The sequence below is a fragment of the Musca domestica genome, unplaced genomic scaffold (assembly GCF_030504385.1).
Source record: "Musca domestica strain aabys unplaced genomic scaffold, Musca_domestica.polishedcontigs.V.1.1 5, whole genome shotgun sequence".
In the NCBI taxonomy this organism is placed as follows: Eukaryota; Metazoa; Arthropoda; class Insecta; order Diptera; family Muscidae; genus Musca; species Musca domestica.
In genome coordinates this window covers 8,482,682-8,509,624 of record NW_026712346.1, presented here as the reverse complement: position 1 = coordinate 8,509,624, position 26,943 = coordinate 8,482,682, and the positions used below count along the sequence as shown (strand labels likewise).

General features: G+C 35.4%; 1 long non-coding RNA gene across 1 annotated transcript; it reads right to left on the bottom strand.

Moving 5' to 3' along the window:
- Window positions 1–5,275: 5,275 nt before the first annotated feature.
- On the bottom strand, window positions 5,276–26,855 carry LOC131804869 (uncharacterized). The gene is made up of 4 exons (XR_009343375.1): window positions 26,735–26,855; window positions 17,996–18,355; window positions 7,374–7,768; window positions 5,276–7,269 (listed from the first exon to the last, which is right to left on the bottom strand). It is a non-coding gene; the product is annotated as an uncharacterized LOC131804869 (long non-coding RNA).
- Window positions 26,856–26,943: the final 88 nt, after the last annotated feature.

Here is a 26,943-nt window from a genome sequence, read left to right as displayed (position 1 = left end):
AGGCCTCTATCTTAAACCATATAAAAAGGGCTATGGAATTTATGTTGATGAAAATAAAACTCAAAAAAAAAAATAATAATTAAGCAGCTACCCAACGATTCTCTAACTGATGCAAATATTAGCTTTGTTTTGGGAAAAAATATATACCTCACTTTAGAGGTGTTTATATGCGTGATACTTTACCTAAGAAACCAAACCGGATATTGCACCGGTTGATTTTCAATATTGCCATGGAAACCACAAGAGTATTTTTGTGAAGGAACTATCATTTATGTGTGGTGCTTCTTTTGTTCAGGATTATTTTTTGTTTCGTCGTTCGTGTTAATATAAAATAACTTACTGGGGAAGAATGCAGAACAAATGCCTACACCAAGACACATGTGAATGGCTTAGATTGGACGGATGGAGAAAAAAGTTATAATGATGTCTTACACCATTGAACAACTATGAATATATTTTTGTGGTTGGACAAGAAAAAAAATGTTTTTACATAAATATATTCATTCTACCATTATAAATTTAGAAAATAATATGAAACTTCGAGCTTGTCAAAATTATTTTACAAACTGTCCTGTACATTTGGACACAGGATTTAATTATATTTAAATTATTTATTAATTACATTATTATTTAATTTAATATATTTAAGATATTTGTATTTATTGAGCAAAACTGGAAAGAACTGGGCTACATACTACCAACTGGACAAAATAATAGAACACACATCTTGTTGTTGTCTTTGATACTAACCAAATGTGTCTCTGCTATATTCACTTTTCATATGGTGGATTTCTCTAGGCCTATTCGATATGATCATATTACAATAGTTTTGGAGTGTGTCTATGCTACAACATTATTTATGGTTAGTATAGATAGAACTCACCGTTAGATCTCGCGTATATCGTTTCTAGGGGAATGACTGAAAATTTTGATTATTCCGGAATTTTTCGATGTCATTACGTATTTTTCACATTTCTTTTATTATGCAACAATTTGCAATTGACAAATGTCCTACAATTTTTGTTATTTTTAACGTTTTAGAATTGAGTTACTTTAATATTCTCACTCAAATCCTTAAAACGATATTGACGATATCTGCTGATCCGATTTTTTTTTCGAAAATAAACAGTGAGAGCATTTATTTGTCTATATTTTAATTTATAATTCCATCTATGCTGAAATCAAAACCCCTGAAATATCAATAATTGTAGGTTATTTGTCAATTGAAATATTTCTATAATATATCACATTTAATGAAGTCGATTTCTTGAAAAATATGTTTTCAAATAAATTAATAAGCACATTTGACTGCAGTAATCAGCATGTTGACTATACAAAAGCATGCTGAGAGCCATCTAGACAAAATAGTAGAACAAACATCTTGTTGTTTTCTATGATACTAACCACTTTCAGATGTGTTTCTGCTATATTCACTTCTCACATGGTGAAACTCTTTAGTCCCATTCGATATGATCATAATACAGTCGTTTCAGAGGATGTCTATGCTAGTGGTTAATATTAAAACTTGAAATTTCACCATGTGTAATGTAATGTATATGTAATATGTAATGTATTTGTAATATGTAATGTATATGTAATATGAATTACAGCAGTTTTGGATTGTGTCTGCGCTAAATTAAGCGCCATCTAATAGTTCATATTAAAACAAGCAACGCCAACATCCCCAATAAAATTTACCGTTGTACAATTCCCAAGACAACACCCCCATTAAAATTTACTGTGGTGCATTTCCCTAGACAACATTCCCCTTAAAATTGACCGTGGTGCATTTCCCAAGACAACATCCCCATTAAGATTTACCGTGGTGAATTTCACCAATCAACATCCCCAATAGAATTTACCGTGGTGAAATCCCAACATCCCATAAGCACTCTACTGCTATCCATTTAGAACTCACTTCAGATCTTTCCATGTCTACATTTCTTTCAGCGTTTCATCGTTTCATTTGTTTCACACCGAGGTTGTCCATTGCATTTGTATTCCGACAATGACATAACATTCGTAGGGGCTTCAAAGATCTTAGCCCAAAACTTCCTGCTAGCCTCTCGTAACGGAGACACCGCCTACTGTGCTCTACAAGGGCTAACTTGGCATTTTATACCTCCGGGGGCTCCCCATATGGGTAGATTGTGGCAAGCTGGAGTTAAGAGCTTCAAGTCTCAATTCCGTATGTTCGCAGTTCCATGAAGTTTACATTCGAAGAATTTTCACTTTGTTGTCCCGCATAGAACCTTGCCTTAATTCCAGGCCATTATCACCAATTTCTCAGGATCCTACTGACTTCGCTGCCTTAACTCCCGGACATTTCCTTATTGGGACTCCTATTCTGGTTCCCATCGATCCTCAAATCGATATTTCTTCCACTTCCATTCTTAAACGTTGGGAAAAGCTAAAAGCCATTCACCAGATTTTCTGTTCACGATGGAAAAACCAATACTTGAGTGAGCTTCATCGAGGACAATCTTCCACAGAACGCGTGGCGTCTAGGATGCATTTCGAAAGTATATCTGAGTTCAGACGGACGTGTACTAGTCGCGGATATAGTTACCCAACGGGGAACTACCACCCGGCCAGTCACGAAACTCGTCGTATTATCCGCCCAAAACTAATACTTTCTTCCATCCAACCTGTTTCTGATTTCTAATCTGTAACATTCCATTATATTCGTTCCTTCTACGCCAAGTAAAACAATATGTCCAACCGATCGCCATCCCGTGTTCGTTCCATCATCCCTTTCAGCGTGGAGAAAGAACGTCCGGCATATTCTATATTTGTCACACCCGCCATCCATTGCGTTTATGCCGGAAATTTATGGGGATGAGTACATCTGGCCGTCTTAGTGTCGTGGAGGAATATAAATACTGTAAAAATTGTCTTGCACACGAGCATTCCCACGGCAGCTGCTTTTCATCGAAGGGTTGCAGGGCACCTTTCCTTACCCGACGACTGAACGCACCTAGGATCAACGACGTCCTCAACCCGAAGGTACGAAGGTACGCCCAGCTCAAAGATCGATCGCAGCCCGTAGCTACCAACGGCATTACTGTCAATACACTGTTATCGCTGATACGTCAAAGTACCATCGTTTTGGTTCCGACAGTGGTCGTTCGAATTGCGGATGGGAAAGTGAAGTTGACAGCGCGATGCCTACTGGATTCGGGTTCAACTGTTAGCAGGGTATTAAAAGGCTAACCGACTCCAAGAATTTGACGACGCTCACCTTGGACAAGGAATCGTGACCTAATACTAATTTATCTTTTTTTTATTCTTGTCATATTTCCTTTTTTGCACACCACACGCGCGATTCACCCGCACCACATCTCTCACCTACACATACATCTCACATCATCACAACTCTGGGGAGTTCTTGTTGTCGCAATCGAAGACATTCTCCCCACTCCCCTGAGTTAAACATTGGTCCTTCGAGCCGGATTGAAGCCATCACTTTTTCGCTGCTCCCTCTTCTGCATGAAGAAATCATCGGATTCTCTCTCATCATATTGTCAACATACAAAAGACTAAAAACCAGGTACGTAAATTCAGATCTTTGTTTGATTGAGCTACGCGCGTTTGTTAGTGCGTATGTTTATTGTTTTTAATTGAGACAACATAATATTGGACGGTTTTCAATCACTCTTCGCCTGTGTCATTGTAATTCAAATACAGTCCACTCTTGTTGCATTTAATTGCATTCGTTGTACTGATCAACCTACGTTGCGTTGATCGTACATTTGCCTTTCGTTTGAAAACAAGTCAGTTGGTCGACTTATATTAACACTTCTTGTGTTAATCAAGTGAATTCCCCTACAACAAGTAGTTCTGTTATTGTATTATATCATCCGTCGTTGCGTTGATCATACAAAACATTTTGGTGCTTTGTTATTACCATTTCATTTGTTTCGTTTTCTAACTCTAATTTCCAAAGTCGAAACATTTGTTAGTATTCGCAGTCTCATTTAGCAAAAACAACATCCAATCATCTATTTTTGCTTGGCTCACAATTCATTTTACATCAATCCAACAAGTGGATCTATAAAGAGTTATTGATGTTTTTTATTCCCCCTCGTTGTTATTCTACTCCCTCACCTTAGTTGAAGAAAAATTTGCATCACCACATAGGTAGTAACATTCTTTTATATTTGGCCGTTTGATTTATTTGTTCTTTAATTTCTCACCAACCAAACGCTCGTTGTTGTTATCCCACTTCACGTTTCAAAGGTTGAGCCCTTTAATGATAATTGATTGTTTCTAATTAACAATAACAACACGCTTGTATTAACAGTGCATCCATCTGTCTGTTGGTTACTTCGTCGTCGTCACCAACGCGCATTTATTGTTGTTGCAATTCTTTTTCGTTTGTTTCTAACCGTCGATCAATTCTCACTTGAGAATTTGCATTGCCAAAAATTGCAACAAAAATACTTCATCATTCCACGCGCCCTTTTTAGCGTCGGTTTGATATACAGCAAAAATAACAAAATATTGCTTTGATCTCCAAACTCTCACTGTCGTTTGTAGCGTCGGTTCTTGTGCGGGTGCGCAGCTGCTTATATACAATTGTTTCTCTGCCGACGTCGCTTGTGTTTTATCCCTCTTTGTGCGATATCCGTTGTTGGTTCGGCAGAGTCGTGTAAAACAGCATAATTTGTGAATTTTTGTAATTTATTTTAGAAAATATGTTTTGATAATTATGACTATCAGTAAGGTTTTTGAAATTCTTGGACAAATTTATCCTACCTTCGGCATTCCTTTCAGGCATATTTAGCAACACATATTTGTGAAAATTAATCGTTTTTTTTTGCTAGTTTTGCAAAAGATTTAAATATTATTTATCCTTTGCTTGAATAATTGATACTGTACGTAGGGTTTTTTGAATTTTTGAACAAATTCACCCTACATTCGGCATTCTTTGCACAAATTTCAGCAAAATATTCGTTGAATTTTTTCGCTTTGTGACTATTCTTGTGATTGTTTGGACAATTTATTAATAATTGTCGATACTGATTGTGATTCTCCGCAGGGTTTTGTATTTTTTTTTGGAAGAATATAACCTACTTTCGGCATAAACTCTAAATTTTACCACCTTTAGCTTCAAATATTTTGTAAAAATACTCAATTTTACAAGACTTTTGGTAAATAATTGTACAAAGATAGTACTGAAAACTAAATACATTCTGCAGTTGGCATTAGCAAATCATATATTTTCTTAATTTGTTGATATTGGAGCAATTTTAGTTACATAGGAAGAGATTTTCTTAATTCCTCTTCTATTGAACCATGATATATCCTCAATATATATAACATTTTTTGAATTATTTGGAGGTTTTAGTTTTGAAAATTTCTTATTTCCTTTCAACAATAACAATCCTTGTTCGAATCTTCTTTCTTTTGCATGCCGTTTGTATTGTTTTTGTTTTCAATTTAGTAACAAAATGTCGATCGCTCCTCTCACACGTTTTACTAGAGCCGCTGACATCGTTCTGAGGAGTGTAGAATATTTCGAAGAAATTGATGCCACACCGTTCACTATTTACAGCCTCGAAATTCGTCTTTCTGAAATTCGAGAATTATGGGAAAAGGTTCAGAACACTTATACTGAGTGTAAAACCTACCTCACGGCATCCGAGACTACACAGGTTGGTAATATTAATGTCGTTGTAGATAAATACAATAATTCATTTGTTTCTTACCATTGGTGTTTGACCACCATAAACAAGGACCTTGATCGCCTCAAATCTCCAAACAATGATCATTGTTCTTCTGCTGTGGCTTCTCATTCCTCAGCTGCTTCCAGTTCTAGTGTGCAAAACAGATCTTCGCCTGATATTTCTAATATAACACCCCCTTCCGAGCAAATTTTGGACAGTCTCGTCGAACCGGTTTCTGTGCAGTCTGTTTCTCCACCCATTGATGCTTTCTCCAAATCTTCCCCCCAATAAAAGTTGCTCCAATCCACCCTTTGATAGTCATTGTTTCGTAGTACCACCTATTGATATCGAAGTCTTTGCTGGTGATTTTATGTGTTGGCCCACCTTTCGCGACTTGTTTACAACCTTTTTTTGTACAAAATTCACGTCTATCCGATATTGAGCGCCTCTGCCACCTTATGCATATCACCACCGGTGAGGCTCGGGAAATCGTTATCAGATTTCCACTCACTAATTATAGTTTCCATTTACCTTGGAAAGCTTTGTCGGATGCGTATGACAATAGGGGCATCGTGGTGAACAATCATATTAAAAACTTGTTTGGTATTAGTCCCATAAAAATTGAAACTTGTGCGGGTTTGAAAAATGTCCAAAATGGAATTAATAGTTGTCTCGCTGCAATGGCCGTCTGTGACGTCGCAACGGATCAGTGGGATCTAATTATTGTGTATATTTGTTTGCAGCGTTTGCCTTTAACCACCTTGGCTTTGTGGGATCAATGTATCAAAAATAAGTCGTTGTTGCCTTCCTGGCCAGACTTAGATGTTTTCTTCTTCGAAAATCTAGTTCAATCTTTAAAAAAGCCATTGTTACATGAGCCAAAATGTGTTGCTTCTTCTCCTCGGCCAAACACTTATTGTCCAATTTGTCCTAACCAAAGTCATATTCTCCGACATTGCCCACATTGCCTCTAAAGCGCACCCACCCTCTGCTGAAAATAATTCTAACAGCCAGTCTCCCATCACCATTTAGGAAAATGTGCTCTGGGGACTGCAATAGTAAACAATGTTCATAATGGCAAATCGTACACTGCTCGAGCAATTGTAGATCCTTATTCCAAGGCATCAATTGTTAGTAAAAAACTTAAACCTAAACGTGGCATTTTAACTCACTCTGAGACTTGTTCTAAAGCTGTTGCACCAATAGAAGTTAGTTCTCTTCAGTTGTCTTCCCCTAAAAATTCATCTAGAATTGTCAAAACTAAAGCGTTATTCTTACCTAAAATCAAGGGGAAGTAGTTCTCGTCACCATCTTTTTGTAATTTAAAGACTCGAATTCTTAATCTCGATTTAGTGGATTCTTTCGATAATAGACCAATAGATTTGCTGCTTGGCGCTGACCTATATAGATACTCGAAGCTGAACCACCCCAAATTGCTTTGGATTCGTTGTTGGCCCAAAAATCTATTTTCGGGTATATACTCACCGGTTCAATACCTCCAGCAAATGTTACATAATTTGGCACACAGTTTTGAAATCGACCAATCAAGAAAACCATTGCATCTTTTAAAATCCAATTTTTGTTGAAATAGTCACTTGCGCTAAAGATGAATTAATCGAATATATTTATAATTCGTCATATCGCTTTGATAATTTGAAAATCTGCAACTATAGCTCACTTAGGAATCTGAATTTACGTTCTTACCTAACTTATAATAAATTGATATTAATTGCTAGACTCGTAGTTCTATCAAGGGGGCCGGAATGTATAAGTTCGATACGTTCCATCACAACTTCCTTTCCTCGATCAATCACGGATGCTGATTGGCGCACTGGCATCTCCTCTACAACTCCCTTGGCAGAGATCGTAGTGAGCGGATCGCCGCTGGTCATTGGTTGTTGTCGGTTTGCTCTCATTGGAAGTAATTGTAATAAAATGAAAAAAGGGATCCTCAGCGATCACATATAACCTCTGCGTTCACTTGAATGTATTTGTATATGTGGTTGTAGATAGACATGGGACCCTGAGCGGTCACTCAGAACCATTGCGTTCACTTGTCTAGTGGAAACGGAAGCATAAACACACGGCCTTTGTCGCCACTATCACATACCAAAATGTAATTTGTCATTGAAAAGAAAGAATCAATAAAGCATAAATTATATTAAGAATTAATACTAAATTATCTTTGCTTTATTTCTTGTCATATTTCTTTCTTTGCACACCACACGCGCGAATCATCCGCACCACATCTCTCACCTACACATACATCTCACATCATAACAACCCTGGGGAGTTCTTGTTGTCGTTGTCGCTATCGAAGCCATTCTCCCCACTCCCCTGAGTTAAACAATGATATTATACACTACGAATTCACTTATTTATATTAGATACGGATTGGAAAGGTTAAATAAAGGTTGCGTAAGTTTAAAGATTACATCTCATTCTAATCATCAATCGGTTTTCTAATTTTTTAGGAATTAAATAATAAAATCATATTAAATTTAAAAACAGATGTTGGACCTTATTGGTCCTCCCTCCAAATAACCTTCATGGATATGGAAACAATTTTTTTTTTTTTTCAAAAAAAAAAATGTGAATTGGACCGAGGTAATGCATATTCTTATAGGATTTGCCCTTTATTAAAGATTAAGAAATGAGAGTCATGCTAATGGCTATTCATAACAACATTTATAAAATAAGGTTTCTCTATATGAATCGTTGTAAAAAAGATCAGAAGCGCGCCATTCGTGTATTTCTTAATTCGCCAGGAATTCACTTTCTGCATTTCCGTGGAATAGACATTTTGGTATTTTCCCACAAAAATTGGGGCCCATTTTTCCATTAACTGTTATAAGATGGTCATCCAAAATGTTTGGCAGGGCCGATACCGATCCCCCACTTAAAATTTCCTAAGGATCGGACGATAATTATGACGTGTCAGAAAACTTTCAATTTTTGGTTTATTTGAACCCCTAAATATTTTGCGATCATCTCCAAAAACATCAAGCTTCAATTCTGACACTAACCCCTCCTCCATATAACATTTCGTGAGGATCGGGTCATAAAGGTGCCCTGTATATAATATCCTAACAATATAGTGCTGTAAGGAGTAAAAATATTACAAAATGTAAAATTCAATATTGAAAGTCAAAATTAAAATATCTCATGCGACAAAATTGAAAAATATAAGAAAATATCACAAAATCAATATTCTCATCTTTGTTGGGATTTTTCCATGCGTTTTTGTCTAGATTTTTTGTTCCTGTCAAAAGGGTATTCTGAATTGACAAGATTTATCAAAATCAGTCCACTTATTATTAGAATGCTTAGCGAATATATGTCGCTGTATATATTCGATATCTTCACTATCGAAATCTACATAACGGTCAGAATTCGTCTATTTGAAATAATACCGGGATTAAGAATATTCGCTCAATATTATCTGAAGGCAACCTAAATTGGGAAGCTTCTGTCCTGTCTTAAGCTCTAACCCCATGCTAAATTCCGCGTGAATTGGTCTATAATTGTGACCTGTAACGTGATTGAAAATTAACATAGCTAGATCGGCTCAGATCAGCAAGATTGGAAGATCAATATATACATTCCTATGTGGTAGGACAAAATTTCATTTTAATTTTTCCCTTGACATTTTTTAGCATTAGTTTTATGCTGTTTTAGCTGCAACAATATTTTAGATCTGGTCACACTGATGGCCACTCAAATTAATGAGTCCACCAAAAAGATATTTCCAGATAACAGTTCAGCAAAAGCACCAGGTACGCTTTAAACAAGCCTCTTGCACCATAGCAAAGATAATGAAAATTATTCATAATTTGCTGTAGGGATGATCATCGCAAAGAGCAACTGTTCCACGATACGTTATTTAAGCAGTACTTATGGTGGTTGATCTATCCGTCGTTCTATTGCGTTTCTGTAGTTGGTGGTGTAGGCTGTAGGTTGTTATTGTTTTTAAAGTGCAGTGTGGTGTGTTGGTTGTGGCTGCATTAAAGACATAGACACACCTTTCTATTTTGTATGAGGAAAAATAGATTTGGAAAAAATATCTACCTGAGTAATATTAAGAAGGTAAAGTCGTTTCAAATAAGCATAACCATCACTGCATTTTCTGTAATTTTCCTTGTCAGATTTCACTGCAAGAAATAGGTTCCGAACCCTGCTTTGTGTATTCACAATATATTTAAAAGTATATATTTTGACATATATTTGATAAGACGTCAAATAAATAACTTTGAAAAATCGTAAACACCTGGTTACATGGCTTTACTTTTTTGAGGCCTTCCTTACATGCAGAATGCCATATTTGGTGCTATGAACACATATTCATTAATCGACCTTTAATAAAGTGGAGTCCTAACGTCCTAAGCATAAAATGTCATGTAAGTAATATTCTGCCCTGACTATTATTTACATTTTTCGTATTGAATTGTTTGAACTTCAATTTTGTAAACTTTTGTTTGTTGAACAAGTCGTTGAACACGTCGTGGGTAAATGTGCTAGGATTATCACAATACCAAATATCGATGGGTACCATTATATGTGCGCTATAGGAAAAGATGGACCTACATATGTTCCGCCACCGGAGCGACAACCCATTACGGACCACAAATACCAATTTTTAAACAAATCCGTGGAAAATGTGGCAAAATCATCAAAATAACGAATATCGGTAGGTGCCGTTATATGGGGGCTATACAAAAACGTGGATTTACACATACTATGTTCCGCAACCAGAACTAGAACCCATTATGACTTACAAATACCGACTTTTAGACAAATCCGTGGGAAAGTGTAGCGAAAATCATCAACCATTCTAGACACAATACAAATTCTTGTTCCAAATTTTGAATTTCTACGCAAATATTGGATTGTATCGTGATTTTAACAGAGAGGCAATCAGACGGAAGGACATAGTCAAATCGGCTTATAATTTTCTGCTGACCATGAATATTTATACTTTATGGGGTCTACGATGAATATTTACGGATGTTAGAAACGCAATGACTTATAATGATAATGCGATTATATCCTCCTGTTCAATGTGTAGGGTATAGACATCATGAATGTATAGAATTCATTCTTTAATGTAAACATGGTACGTGAACGATTATTTGTGCCTTCACTGACAGTAGATGTCTATTCTCGTACTTTTGTAGGCATTTATATTATTTTTCAAAAAATCATAGTTTATGGATCGCCGTAAAAGCAGACGTTGTATTTCATGTTTTTGTTCGCTCATATTAGCAAAAGGCAACGGCCACCACATGTAAACTAAAGAGAAAGAATAAGAGGAGTAAATAATTGCAATATTGTAATTCAAAAACTGCAAGTGTTTGCTTTAATATCGGGAATGAAAAATACTGTTTACATTTCCAGTCCCATGGTTGCCTTATTCTTACTCCGTATTACTATTGATTGTAAATAAAGAATAGTCTCTCAAGCCCTCGTTGGTCCTGATTCCCCCGCTGATACCTAGGCAACACATTCTTTGGACTCATTTCAGGTTTTTTATATTGCAATTTTTATCCATAAGTGTCCAGAAGTCTACCGATACGTATTTCGGAATAGGTCTAGTCATGTTTCTGTACGGCCGGTGATACATTTTTGAATTTAGTCCCCATCATTGCACGATTACAAAAGGTAGAACAAATCTACCTCCTAAATACGATTTACAATTCTTTTGGTGCCCCTATTCTATCACAACATATACACATTTCGTGTATGTGTGTATTATTTTGAATAAAAAAATACAATAATTAGAAATTATTTGAAATTCAGTTGCAACAAAAATGCATATTTTCGACGTTAATGGACAACTGAGTGTACAATTTCGGGGTAAAACTGTATTGTGTTACTATTTTATATTCAACTTTGTGGAATAACCCCAACATTCCATTCATGTTTTATGGTTTTCCCTCAATATGAAAATTTTGTTAAAATTTTATAAAATAAGCAGAACCATCAGGTACATATTTCAAAGTCTATAAGGCTCCAGTACAGATTTGCATTTTCCTAGTTTCTTGAAGTTTTCTGATTGATTTTCTGGCTCGAAGAGGACAGCTATTTTCCATTGACTTCATTATGGTGGTTTTGTCGACTTTATTGTCTATGTCTTGCAGACAGTCGCCTTTGTTCTGCGTAAGAGTTTCTCTTATTAATTTTCCGTGTTTTGTCCAATTAGTTTTGGATTTATTGCGAAAGATGATCGGACTGTGCGGAGCCCGCCCTAGGTTAAACCTAATGTATTTGCGATCAGGGAACGTATATAAACATATTAGAAACTTTTGTAACTAGATTTATATTCAAATAATTTTAACTGATAACAAGACAAAGAACTTAGGGCAGATACGAGGCAATACACCTATTTATTTATAATTTAGAGACTTAGAGAACAATCTGGAGAAAAATTTTAATGAAAATATACATAAAGGGAAGATTGGAATTTATACTGAGTTACATGACCCCAAAGATTACATACTTCAAGAACAATTAAATGAACAATTTTAGGGGAATATAATAGTTATGTTTGTTATGTGTTCTATTTTTAAATTGAGAAGATGAAACATTGCCAGCAAATTAATTAATATCACAAACATTAAACCGGACATACTAGCATTGCAGAAAACTATGAAGGTTTAAAAAGAAAAAATATTTTCCTAAAGTGAAGGTTTTCATATAAAAATATGTAAATAACTGCGACCCTTCAAAGTTTGACCGTAAACCCATAAAGGATAGATTCAAATTAACCAAGACACCTACCGATACAGGAGAAATCATTCATATGAATATCTATACAAATTCGAAATCTAATTTCTTAACGTTGATAGATCAATTATATAACTAATCAGGCAATAGTTGAAAAAACGCGGTTATAAAAATCAAAGAAATTATGTACTAATATGTTAATAATAAATAATGAGTTCAAAAGTGTTAGAAATGAAGATATAGAGTTACATTCTCTCCCATCACCATTAACAACAATTGCAGGCGCTAAGAATTGAGAAGCTATAGGTACGGTTTTAAAAGATTGCATTTCGAGCGGAGCATTTCCTGTAACAATTTCAATAGTTTTATTATCAATAGAGAGTGGGATGTCCGAGCCGAAAGATTTGGCAGCGTTGTGTGGCTGAGCCACAGCTGGTGAATTTAAACGGATCAAATCATTAGCAGGTACAAACACTGAGGACTTCTTTCGTTTCGGAGATCCATCTTAGAATAGAAAATTATTAAACTTTTTTTCGAAATTCTGAAGCTTTAAAAATGCTTCGTCGAAAACCTTTTTCAATTGTAGACTCCTAATTCAATTTTAGACTCCTTGAAATGAGTATAAAAGTTAATTTATAAGGGCGTACAATCAATACATGCCCAACGTAAACCATATTTTTCGCGATCAGTAAGAACATCAAAATGGCGGCCATTAAGACCTGCACATTTTAAATGTTCATGTTTATCGCATAGCCAACATGTTAATAAACGTTCTTTAAAATTAGTAGTTTTACAATTTTTATTCGAGCACTTCATGTTAATACGAAATACTAAAGGGAACAGTGTATTAGGGAAATAGTATAGTAATCAATTTACCGTAACAGCCTAAAAGTGTGCCCAGGAAAGCTAATTTAATACGTCCAGAACAGCTAAAGGTCAAAGACAAAAGAAAATAACACTCCGTTGTAAGTAACAAACACAGAAAAGAAAATTTAAATACCAAATGATCAACGCGTATATTATTAAATTTAGTAAAATAGTATAAAAACACTTATTTCACAAAAACGCCACACTTTTGCAAACTATTGAAATGTATGTATTTAAAAAATCACAATCTAAAACTTCTAAAAAACACAATAACTGCTACAGTTTAAATATATCTTAATATGATTGACGACACACAGAAAAAGCACTTGCAAGCGAGCAGAGTTGGCAGACTACTAAACACTCAAATTACTATACTAAAAATAAGTCAATACCTTGTTTTTCAATAATAATGCCAAGATTTGTCATTTTGAAATGTATTTAATTTTGTAATACAGTTCTGTTTTTACTCCACTTTTGCACTGATCCCACTGAAGAAAGCAATTAACTACATTTTCTTTTTTTATGCTATTCTCGAAGTGGACCGTTAGAATAAGGCCATGATTATTATGTTTTCTAAAAAGAGATCATGCGTGCACATTTGACAATAAATATATGATTTTAATTTTTTGAATTTTGGCCAATGGCAGCGACCACTATGCGATTAGAGGCTCATTCAGATTCATTCTTTTTCACTGCCAAGCCATTTTCTAATTCGTCCACATGTACCAAACGTGTACTTCTATGGCATATAGCGAAGATTTGGGTTCAACTGTTAGCAGGGTATTAAAAAGGCTAACCGACTCCAAGAATTTAACGACGCTCACGTTGGACAAGGAATCGTTGTGCTCTCTTACCCTGACGTCCCGGTTTTGTTCTGCACGAAAAGTCGAGGCTATGATGAAGGTAGATAGTCGGGTAAACATTAAGATTCCTTCTAAAGACTTGCCTGCATACTTCAAGGACAATTATGTCAACTTATGCCTGGCCGACTCAAAATTCTATGAGCGTTCTACCATCGACATATTTATTAAAGCTGACCTGTACACTAAAATAGTCATAGAGGGTACAATTTCAAGACTAGAGCTGTCAACCGGCATCAACACCATATTTGGCTGGGCCATTTATGGACCTTAATCGTCCTTGTTTCTATCCTGAAATACACATGCTTTTTTAAACATATACACATTCTGAAATAAAACAAAACTGAATTCCATTGAAAAATTTGCACTATTCTGTATTTATTTTTATTCTTATGAGCGACACACAAACATTCCTTTTCTGCAAAACACATCATTTCATTCAACCTTCAGTTTCTGACAATTTACAACCATTTCAGATTACATTGTAATCCGCTCACGTATTCATATATATATACGTTCTGCTTTTAAGTTCGAAACATGTCGTTTGTGCTTTCACGGACTTTTCCTTTTCCTTTTTTCACTTACTTTCAATTTAACCAAGCGGTAAGAATTCTTCCTTTCAATAGACAAGACAATTTTTTTTCGAATTTGTTTAAGCAAAATTCTAATTCTACTTGTGTTTTTATTTCTTCCTTTTTTTCTGATTCAACCCGAAATCCATTTGGGAGAAATATTGTGTTTCGGTTTTCGCTTTCATCTTCTACAGGAAAATTACCGACGATTCCCTGGTGTTTCAAACATTACGAAAGCAGAAGTTAGAAATAGAATGATATTATACACTACGAATTCACTTATTTATATTAGATGCGGAATAGGTTAAATAAAGGTTGCGTAAGTTTAAAGATTACAAACGATCTCATTTTAATCATCAATCGGTTTTCTAATTTTTTAGGAATTAATATCATAAAGTCTTATTAAATTTAAAAACAGATGTTGGACCTTATTGGTCCTCCTTACAAATAACCTTCATGGATATGGAACCAATTTTTTATTGATTGGACCGAGGTAATGCATATTCTTATAGGATTTGCCCTTTGTTAAAGATTAAGAAATGAGAGACATGCTAATGGCTATTCATAACAATATTTACAAATTATGGTTTCTCTATATGAATCGTTGTAAAAAAGATCAGAAGCGCGCCATTCGTGTATTTCTTAATTCGCCTGGAATTCACTTTCTGATTTTCGTGGAATAGACATTTTAGTATTTTTCCCACAGAAATTGAGGCCCATTTTTCCGCTAACTGTTATAAGATGGTCATCCAAAATGTTTGGCAGGGCCGATACCGCACCCCCACTTAAAATTTCCGAAGGATCGGACGATAATTATGACGTGTCAGATAACTTTCAGTTTTTGGTTTATTTGAACCCCTAAATATTTTGCGATCATTTCCAAAAACATCAGGCTTCTATTCTGACACTAACCCCACCTCCATATAACATTTTGTGAGGATCGGGTCATAAATGTGCCCGGTATATAATATCCTAACAATATAGTGCTATAAGGAGTAAAAATATTACAAAATGTAAAATTCAATATTGAAAGTCAAAATTAAAATATCTCATGCGACAAAAATGTGACAAAATTGAAAAATATAAGAAAATATTACAAAATCAATATTCTCATCTTTGTTGGGATCTTTCCATGCGTTTTTGTCTAGATTTTTTTTTTCTGTCATTCTGAATTGACAAGATTTGTCAAAAACAGTCCACTTATTATTAGAATGCTTAGCGAATATATGTCGATGTATATATTCGATATCTTCATTATAGAAATCTACATAACGGTCAGAATTCGTCTTTTCCTATATTTGAAATTTCACCGGGATTAAGAATATTCGCTCAATATTATCTGAAGGAAACCCAAATTGGGAAGCTTCTGTCCAGTCTTAAGCTCTAGCCCCATGCTAAATTCCGCGTGAATTGGTCTACAATTGTGGCCTGTAACGTGATTGCAAATTAACATAGCTAGATCGGCTCAGATCAGCAAGATTGGAAGATCAATATATACATTCCTATGTGGGAGGACAAAATTTCGAAGTGTTACATAATTTTTGGCACAATCAACACAATCAAACTTTAAAAGTGTACACTCCTTTTCAATGTGTAGGGTATAAACATTATGAATGTTTAGAATTCATTCTTTAATGTAAACATGGTACGTGAACGATTATTTGTGCCTTCACTGACAGTAGATGTCTATTCTCGTCCTTTTGTTGGCATTTATAATCTTTCTCTAAAAATCATAGTTTATGGATCGCCGTAAAAACGGACGTTGTATTTCATGTTTTTTTTCGCTCATATTAGCAGAGGGCAACGGCCACCACATGTAAACTAAAGAGAAAGAATAAAAGGCATAAAAAATTACAATATTGTAATTCAAAAGCTGCAAGTGTTTTCTTTAATATCGGGAATGGAAAATACTGTTTACATTTTCAGCCCATGGCTGCCTTATTCTTAGTCCGTATTACTATTCAGTCTAAATAAAGAATAGTCTCTCAAGCCCTCGTTGGTCCTCATTCCCCCTAGCCAACACATTCTTTGGACTCATTTCAGTTTTTTTATATTGCAATTTTTATTCATAAGTGTCCAGAAGGCTACCAATACGTATTCTAGAATAGGTCTAGTCATGTTTCTGTACAGCCGGTGATACATCACCATCATTTCACGATTACAGAAGGTAGAACAAATCTACCACCTTAATACGATTTACAATTCTTTTGATGCCCCTATTCTTTTACAACATATACACATTTCGTGTATGTGTGTATTGTTTTGAATAAAAAAATACAATAATTATAAATTATTTCAAATTCAGTTGCAACAAAAATGCATATTTTCGACGTTAATGGGCAATGGAGTGTACAAATTCGGGATAAAGTTTACGATGGGTGATGTTGCAAATGTCATCCGTAACGCTAAGTCATTCAAAGCGTTGGGTCCGGACGGAATCTCAATGGTAATGTTGAAGCAGCTGGATACGCCGGGAGTCGAGTACTTAACGAAAGTTCTCAATTTGTCGCTAGCCACCTGGAAAATGGGCCGGGTGGTCCCGCTACTGAAGCCAGGCAAGATTGCCAGTAAAGGCGAATCGTACAGGACGATTTCACTTTTGTCGCCAGTAGCAAACACTCTTGATGCTTTACTCCTCCCCAGCATTAGAGAAAGCTATACAGTTGCCAACCTCCAGCACGGATTCCGTCCACAACATAGTACCACAACAGCATTACACGCCATTTCCACACATATTAGTAGAGGACTGAACCAGAACAGGCCGTGTGACATCCCAACCATCATATGGTGGATAAATCTCCCCCACCCAGGCGTGTCAGGAAGGACATACATAATCTAGAGAGGGAGGTCCAGCGCTACCAGAGAGAACCTCTAGATCAAGAAGCCTATTAGGCAGGTCTGAGTGGCATTCACACCGATGCAGTCGCGGATGCTATTAGCAGTTATAAAGTGAATGCCGTCCTCGGAGTCCACCCCCATCCATTGCAGCTGAAGAACGTCAGCTACCTAGACAAACCAGGGTAGTTTTGGCGCAATTACGTTCAGGATGGTGTAGTCGTCTCAATTCGTATTGGGCACGAATTGATGAAGATGTGCGTGACGCCTGCCCGGCGTGCGATACAGGCCCGCACAATACGCTACACCTTTTTAATTGTTCAGCCAAACCTACCCAACTCACTCCAGAGGATCTCTGTCTACAGCCCGTTAAAGTAGACGAATTTCTAAACCTGGAGCTGGAACCAGATTAGCGGAACGCAAACACATACATGTACTACTGCTACGACAACAACAACAGCCTACTCACCAAAGAGTTTCTAGGAGATTCGTTTAGCTACTCTTGTTTTATAGTGTTCCTTAAGCTTGGTGTGGCAGCTATCCCAGTGTACTGTAAGATTTTCACGTGCTTTCGGGTCTCTCTATCTTTATAACGAATTTCTCATGTCATCCAGGACTTTTCGCAGGCAGATTTTCTGGCTCGAAGAGGACAGCTATTTTCCATTGACTTCATTATGGTGGTATTGTCGACTTTATTGTCTATGTCTGCAGATAGTCGCCTTTGTTCTGCCTAAGAGTTTCTCTTAATAATCTTCCGTGATTTGTCCAATTAGTTTTGGATTTATTGCGAAAGATGATTGGTTTGTGCTGAGGCCGCGCTAGGTTAAACCTAATTTGCGATCAGGGAACGAATATAAACATATTAGAAACTTTTGTAAATAGATTTATATTCAAATAATTTTAACTGATAACAAGACAAAGAACTTAGAGCAGATTCAGGGCAATACACGAATTTATTTATAATTTAGAGACTTCGAGAAAAATCTTAAAGAAAATATATATAAAGGGGAGATTGGAATTTATACTGAGTTACATGGTCACAAAGATTACATACTTCAACAACAATTAAATGAATAATTTAAGGGTATATAACAGTAATGTTTGTTATTTGTTCTATTTTTAAATTCAGAAGATGAAACATGCCAGCAAATTAATCAATATCACAAACATTAAACTTGACATACCATCATTGCAGAATACTATGAAGGTTTAAAAAGAAAAAATATTTTCCTAAAGTGAAGGTTTTCATATAAAAATATGTAAATAAATGCGACCCTTCAAAGTTCGACCGTAAACCCATAAAGGATAGATTCAAATTAACCAAGACATCTACCGATACAGGAGAAATCATTCATATGAATATTTATACAACTTGGAAATCTAATTTCTTAACGTTGATAGATCGATTTTATACCTATACCTATTTAGATTATATAACTAATCAGACAATAGTTGAAAAAACTCTGTTATAAAAATCAAAGATGTTATGTACTAATATGTTAATAATAAAGAATGAGTTCAAAAGTGTGAAGCTTAAAGAATATTTTAGAAATGAAGAGATAAAGTTACATTTAGTAAAATCGAATACACACAGGTAATTCAGATATCGAAAGTTTGCCCAATACTCTCTCCGAAAAAAAAATAAAATAAAATCTTATTTATAGAAGAATTACCATTAGGTATAAAAGATAAAATGAGAAATGGGATATATATAAAACTATAAAGTTGTTAGATATAAGGAAGAGCCCAAATTTTGGTTAATATGCGAAATAATTATACCAACAAAAATAATAAATGAAGCCAAATACAATAGGGGAGTAAGTACACATCAATTTTCAGATCTTTTTATAATTTATGTTCTTATTACTTAACATAAAACAAAAACTTTTGTTTTACTACCTATGATTGTAATATACCTGCATTATTCCTTCTTACTTCATTTATGCAAAATTTTTATATTATTACTCAAAATTTTTTTCAAAGTTATGTATTTGTACCCTGATTCCGGGAATATATTTTTTTCTTGGGAACGGACCCTGATACCCAGTCGTAAATATTCCGAGTAAAGCGAGGAACAATATTATCGGGGCTACACAATAACAACACCTGGTATTGACATTGTTTTGCTACAGGAGATAGAATCCATTAGGAATTTTAAATACCGAATGTTAAGCTATTCTGCTAGAAACTGAGGCTAATATCAAACTCTATGTAATCTTTTAGCTTTCTATCACATGCCGTTTGGACTGTAATGTGATTACAATAGACGAACAGAAGATTCTATATTGATTTATAATTTTACGCTGATCAAGAATATATATACATTGTTGGGTCTAAAATGAATATTTCGATGTGTTACAAACGGAATGATAATCCTAATATACCCTGCATACCATGGTACAATAATTTCAAAGGTAGGGCATAGCAATCACCTGTGTAAATTTTTTTTTCTTTTGGTAATACGTCTTGTAATGTAATGTCAAATGAAATGCATATGTTTTATTTGTGTATGTATTTCTTTATACTAAAAACATGTTGTGACACTCTGAATATTTATTTTTTTAAAATAACTTTAACTTAATATTGTACAATCACATACGTTTGCACTTTTTATTGAATACTAATTTTTGTAGAAAATATTTTTACTCACTTCAAATTTTGTTCTCTTTTGTGTACATACAATTTTCAAGTTTGTTCTCTAATTAATAAAACTTTTATGAAAAATAAATAGCCACCGCGTTTTATCTCTACAATATTATAAGAGGTTATGGGCGATATCAAGCAAGAGTCAATCCACGGAATCGTGCAATTCCGTGAAACTCATTTTGAGAACTGAAATTTTCGAGTGCAAATGTATTTGGATTCGTTGGATTTGCTGGATGCCATAGAGAAAACTCCACTAGCCGAAAAAACTTAGCTGAAGCATTCCTTGAAACGTATAAAAAGGCTAAGACACCATAAGCCTAAAAGCAGATGATTATTTGGAATGTGTTCGCGACATGAAGCAGCGAACTGCTAAGAAGTCGGTTACGAGTCAGACATTGGTAAGGAAAAATTAAGCGGTTCTGGTGATGATTTGCGAAAACATTTAGTATTGTTTGATGAGCTTTTACGAAAATTAAAAACGTCTGGAGTAAATGTGGATGAAGGGGATGGTTTTGACCCGGTAGTGGCCGCGTTGGAAATATGAATGAAGAAGACCTATCTATCGAAATAGTTAAGCAAATGTTATAAGCGGATGGTGTGAAGAGGCAAGATCATTCTGACATGGATATTACAACGACATCTGCATTTAGTGGTGTGAAGAAGTCGAAAAAATATTCCTTGGTGTATGATTGTGCTGTAAGAAAAAGGGCCATAAACAAAAGAATTGCCGCGTTCGTTTGGAAAATAAAAAAGCTAATATAGCGTCAGCTTCGAAGTCAATTTGATTCATGTCTGCGGTACTTTTTGCAAATTTGCATCAATTTCAGGAAAAAGAAAATCCTCAATTGCTTATAAGATGGACCGTCAAGGAGCAAGAAGAGAAAGAAATGCAGCCACGAGTACGCAATTTGAACCACCAAACTCTGAAGCTGTTTCATTGGAGCCAAGAAGAAGCGAAAGATTAAAGGCGAAATTAACAGGTTATATAACAGGAGATGCCAATTCTGCAATTTCCATTGTATAGTGGAGTCGAAAACATATAATGAAATCATGAGGGATTCCTTCAAAGATAATTGGATGTGATGGAAAAACTTGACTTTATTGAAGAAAATGGGATTTGGTTCCACGCCCTGTCAATCATAAAGTATTGAAATCCAAATGGCTATTTCGCATCAAAGATGACGTAAATATTAATACCGTTCGAAAGTAGCGAAAGGCTTCCTTCAGAGAGCTGGAACTGAGTAAGAAGAGATCTATTCACTGGTGGCGAAACTTAGTACAATCCGGATAATATCAGCGGTGACCATAAAAAGAGACATTAACATTTGTACCAGCTTAATGTAAAAGCTGCATTTCTTTACGGGGATTTAAAAGAAGATATTTACAAGTATGAAAGTTACAAAAGTTGATTTTTGGACTTAATCAGCTCAAGATGCTGGAACGAAAAATTTAACGATATCTTGTTCCAGCTTAGTTTTAAGAAATCTTTATATAGTACTTGTCTTTATACAATGTTTGAAAGAATTCGGAAGAATTTGTACTTGCTACTATATGTGGACGATGTATTGATTGGGAAATGCTTTGAAAGCAATAGAGAAGGTAAAACCCGATCTACTTACAACATTCAAAATGTCCGATTGTGGATCCCTACAATATTACTTGGGAAGATGATAGAGCTAAAGGTACAATGAAGCTGAATCAGAATAATTACATTGAAAAGATTCTTGAACTATTCTCAAGGAAAGAGTGCAATCCTACAAAAACTCCAATGGAAAAGGCATTGATTCTTCCAATAGAAAGCTCTTGGATTAGAAGCTCTTTGGATTAGAGAATTCTTAAAGATTTGAATGTTCTAAATGAGAATAAACCTGTTATAATTTATGATAATAACAGAGGATGTATTGGCATAGCGCAAAATTCTGACTGCAAAAAAATCAAAATTTATTGAAGTGAAGTATCACTTTATCCGAAATTACATAGCCAAAGGAATCATAAAGCTTCAACATATATCAACATAGTCGTATCAACATATATCAACAAAATCATTGGATACAAGCAAATTCATAAAGGTTCGAGATGAACTACAATTGAAACTCAGTAATTTTAATATTGTTTTAATCACAATCCTTTCCATTTTTTGTTGAATACTTATTTTTGTAGATTTTTTACTCGCTTCAAATTTGATTACCCTGCGTGTACATACCATTTCAAGTTTGTTCTCTAATTAATAAAACTTTTATAAAAAATAAATAACGACCGCGTTTTATCTCTGCAACAATTTTATATGAAAAAAAAAAATAATTTTGAAATTTATCAAATTATGTTAGAACCTAAAATTAAATGCTTTGAGAAGAATATATTTGTGAATTGTGGAATAAAAAGAATTTGTTGCATTTGTTATTAGTCAACTTGAAACTCAAGACCATAGGCTCAGAGTTGTGTTTTCCATATTTATGCATCCTGCCCTACCTTGTAGTTATTGTACCATGCTCTATACTATGTTTGCGGGCGGTATAAAATAAAGAGATTTTAAACCCGATATATTAAAGAAACTTTCATAAGCAGCTTGAAGATTTCGTATGGCATATTTTGTGACATATCATAATGGGATGTCAATGCCGTGGTCCCATTCGTTTCCCCTTATAATTTAACTTTAATATGCCTAGACACTATGCTAAGTTTATTGTGTGTTTGGATACAAAATTGTATCCGGATTAACCACATTATCAGGATTTATTGCTTAAACTGGATTTATTCAACCAGATTTACCATACAAAACCAGTAAAGCCGGTCGACAAAAATAACAAATTGGATGAACAATATGTATGGGAGCTATAGCTATATCTGAAACGATTTCGATCAAACTTGGTATACTAGTTTTCAGGCCTAATTTGGTCCATACCATTAGGGCTGATATTACACGTTTGGTGAATAATCGGACGAAGGTATATATGGGAGCTATATCTATATTTTGAATGATTAGCTCCAATACCGTTCGTCCTTGGGTCAAACGAATGATTTGTGCAAAATTTCATCTGGATCGGGCAACAAATGCGACCTTTGCTTTGTTTACAAGAACACATGGACAGACGGACGGACGGATGCATAAATCGACTCAGAATGTGATTCTATGCAGATCATCAAAAAGAATCATGAATCTAACTTTGCCTGCTACAAGCAAATGCACAAATACATAATATCCTGACCACCTTATGGTGTTGGGTATAAATAGATCCTTCAGGGCTAGATTTATTTTAAATCCGGCGTAGAATCTACATAATAACGAAAAGCATCACTGTCTACAGGATTTGTACGGCATGTTTTCGCAAAGGCGTTCTTTACATTTTACATTGGAACAATATCAAAAAAACTTAAAATTTTATTTGCTCATTATAATACATTGGAAGATGCATTATTTCCTTGCAAAAGGTAAACAAGGTATATACAAATTTTTTCCAACATAATTTTTCTCTATATTAGGTGTTTTAGTAAATAATTTTTGGGTATTTTTTGCAATTTCTCAGGATTGTGTATGCATACTTAAGCAAATTTCAGCTTAGCGAAAGGGTGTATCTTAAAACACAAAATAAACCCACTTGTTCTAATAAACCCAGTGTATTTATCTTTAAAGTTATAAATGCACTTTTATGCTGCTGCAATATAGATTATATTCTTCCTTGAATTTATACCTTTAAACGGAGGTCGGGAATAAAAGCGCGTTTTGGTACAAAATTTCATCCGGATTAATTAATCGGCCCAATTACGGTTGTCGTTACTATAGTCGTCGTCGACTTTATGTGCAAGTCGCCCTCGCCGTCGCTTAGATTCAAAAATGGTATTATGGTAAGGCATAGAAGCAACATCGTCAGTTTGAAATAAAAGTTGGCAACAATTAAAAAACGTTGACAACTATCCCTTGTTATTGACAAAAAGAGATAATTTTTTTTGTATTTTGAATTCGACTCTTTCGGAAAAATAAAAAATATAGTGAAAAAATGAAGATTATAAATGCGTTACATATCTTAAGTTCAAGTGAGGATGAAGAGAAGAATGTATTAGTAGTGCAGCGGCGAGTGTTAAGGCAGCCAACAAACATATTTGCATTGCTGGCTCTTGAATATGTTGTTTCAAAAGTTTACGCCGCTCTTTCAAGAGTTAAATAGTTTCTACTTTCCTTGATAACTTTTTGCCATTGTTTTTTCTGGGCGATCGAGAAGCTTCAATAGTAGGTTACATCAGTCTCGTCATCAGCATTGTCCACTTGCTCATTTTCATGAACTATAACGTCTATTACACTTATGTTTTTCCAAAGTGATTTTCTAAAGATCATCGGCCGTCCTCAGACTAATAAAAGCGTTAGTCGGGAATACTTTTCCAAGACTGGCTCTCATTAAGTTGAGTGGCTGGTAATTCATTTACACAGGAGTTTCGGCTCGCTGTTCCACAGGAGTTTCGGCTTGCTGTTCCACAGGGGCTTCGGCTCGCTGTTCCACAGGAACTTCGGTTCGCTGTTCCACAGGAGCTTCGGCTCGCTGTTCCACAGGAACTTCGGTTCGCTGTTCCGTATTATAGTCAAGTGGAGTAGAAATAGTTATAGAATCGTAGCTAGGCTAGTAACCTCGCACCGAGCTGCCGAACGAGCCACGATCCATCTACAAAGCGTAACGCATCGGTTGCCGAATCTACCCTCAACGAGCTGCCGAACCCGAACGAGCCCCGATCCATCTACAAAGTCTAACGCATCGGTTGCCGAATCTACCCTCAACAAGTTCTCGATAACCATCAAATCGTCAACAGAACGCATCACCCGAACACAATCATCGTAGTTCCTGATCGTCGACAACCGACGAACACAAGTTTCCGATTACCTTCAAATCGTCAACAAGTTCCCGATTACCATCAAATCGTCAACAGAACGCATCACCCGAACACAATCATCGTAATTCCTGATCGTCGACAACCGACGAACACAAGTTCCCGATTACCTTCAAATCGTCAACGTAAGCGTCACCCGAACGCAACACCGTAATTCCCGATCTTCCCCACAATCAACCTCCGACGGTCATCGCCGAGTATTCGATCGCCTTCAAGTCGTCGACTAATCACACCTCACATCAACCACCCGAGTATTCATTGTGTGCACCCGACATCATCGTTCTCGATTGTCCACGAGTCGTACACCCTCCTGCATACGATACGAGTTAACATCGAATTCCCCATCATCAACTAAGCATCAGTACCTTGAAATCACGAACATCTCCGAAGTCCATTTGCCATCCAATATTCCATATTTATCTTATCGTATTTTAACCCGAGTAGAATGTAATTTAGAATTAAAGATCAATAAAACATCCGATTTTTACCCCCAGGAAAGGGAGAAATCTACTCTTATTATTTCATAAGGTTTAGTGGGTCCTTATGGAGACCCTGGATACAGCTGAGCTTACCTCAGCCGACGAGAAAACCACGTTACAGCCCTACGCGGCGACAAAATGAGCCGCGTAATTTCGTCGTATGGAACACAATACCGACGAAATTATAAAACAGCTGTTGAAGTTGTTTACTTTTTGCTCATTTGTTGACTACAATGAATCAGAGAATTGCAAAGTTTATTAAAATTGTTAAAATAATTAACATAATGTATATTATGGTAAAAGCTTATCTGCTTGTGCGAAAACGTTTATGGAGAAGATGGTGGGTACGGCCAGCGAATATTTAAAGAAATACCGAAGGATTCCAGAGAATGGCTTTTACGGAGCTAAAATTAAGAGATGAAGAGCAATTCTTTAAAGCTACATGGATGACAGTGGAGAAGTATAATGCTCATCTAGATTTGCTTAAACCACGATTGCAAAGATTTTCAAAAGGAAAGGTGTTGAAAGGTTTGGAAACTTAAATTTATAGTGTTAAATAAAATAATAATATATGATGTATATTTTATGTGAAAAGATTTTACACGAAAACAGGTATGCCGCATTGTGTTGGGGCTATTGATGGCAAGCATGTCAACATCTTATGTCCAAAAAATAGTGGTTCACTTTTTTATAATTATAAAAAAAAGTTTTTGCATTGTGCTAATGGCGGTATGTGACGCCACTTATGTCCATCTTCTCTATTATAAATTCACTGATACCCATTTTCACTCAGGCGCAAGTACACAAATAAATACGCATAGTAGAGTGACCATAACAAATTTTAAAGTGAAAAGTAACTTTATTTACTAAAACACATAAAATTCGTACAAGTATGGCCACCTTGTACTGTTTTGTTCGCCGTTCGCCGGCGTATGAAATAGAAATAAAGCTAATTGAGTTCGCGGCGTCCGACGAAATTTTCGCCGGCGCCGTGATTGTGTGCATTTCAATATACACATATGTTTTTTATTTTTGACGACGAACATACGCCGCGAAAAAGTCGTTCGCTCCAATTATGTTCCTAGCATAATGATGCAGGCTCAGCATTTTTATCTGAATTCGCTTTGTTCCAGAAAATGAAAGACTCTACTAGTTTTGCAATTTTTTCGATATCATAAAGGAAAATGACAGTATCATAAAAAACTTACCAGGATTTGCAAAAAAAATATGAAGTTGTTAAAGGGCAACCCAGAAAATACTTAACATATGTAAAAATATGACTTCTTAAAGGAATCTTTTAGACAAAGCGTAAAACTACATTTACAATTCACAGCAACAGAGAGAGATAGATACAAATGCAACTAAACACCAGGTGTGTCTGGTTACTTTTCCTGCAAAAATTGTCCAGCAACATCTT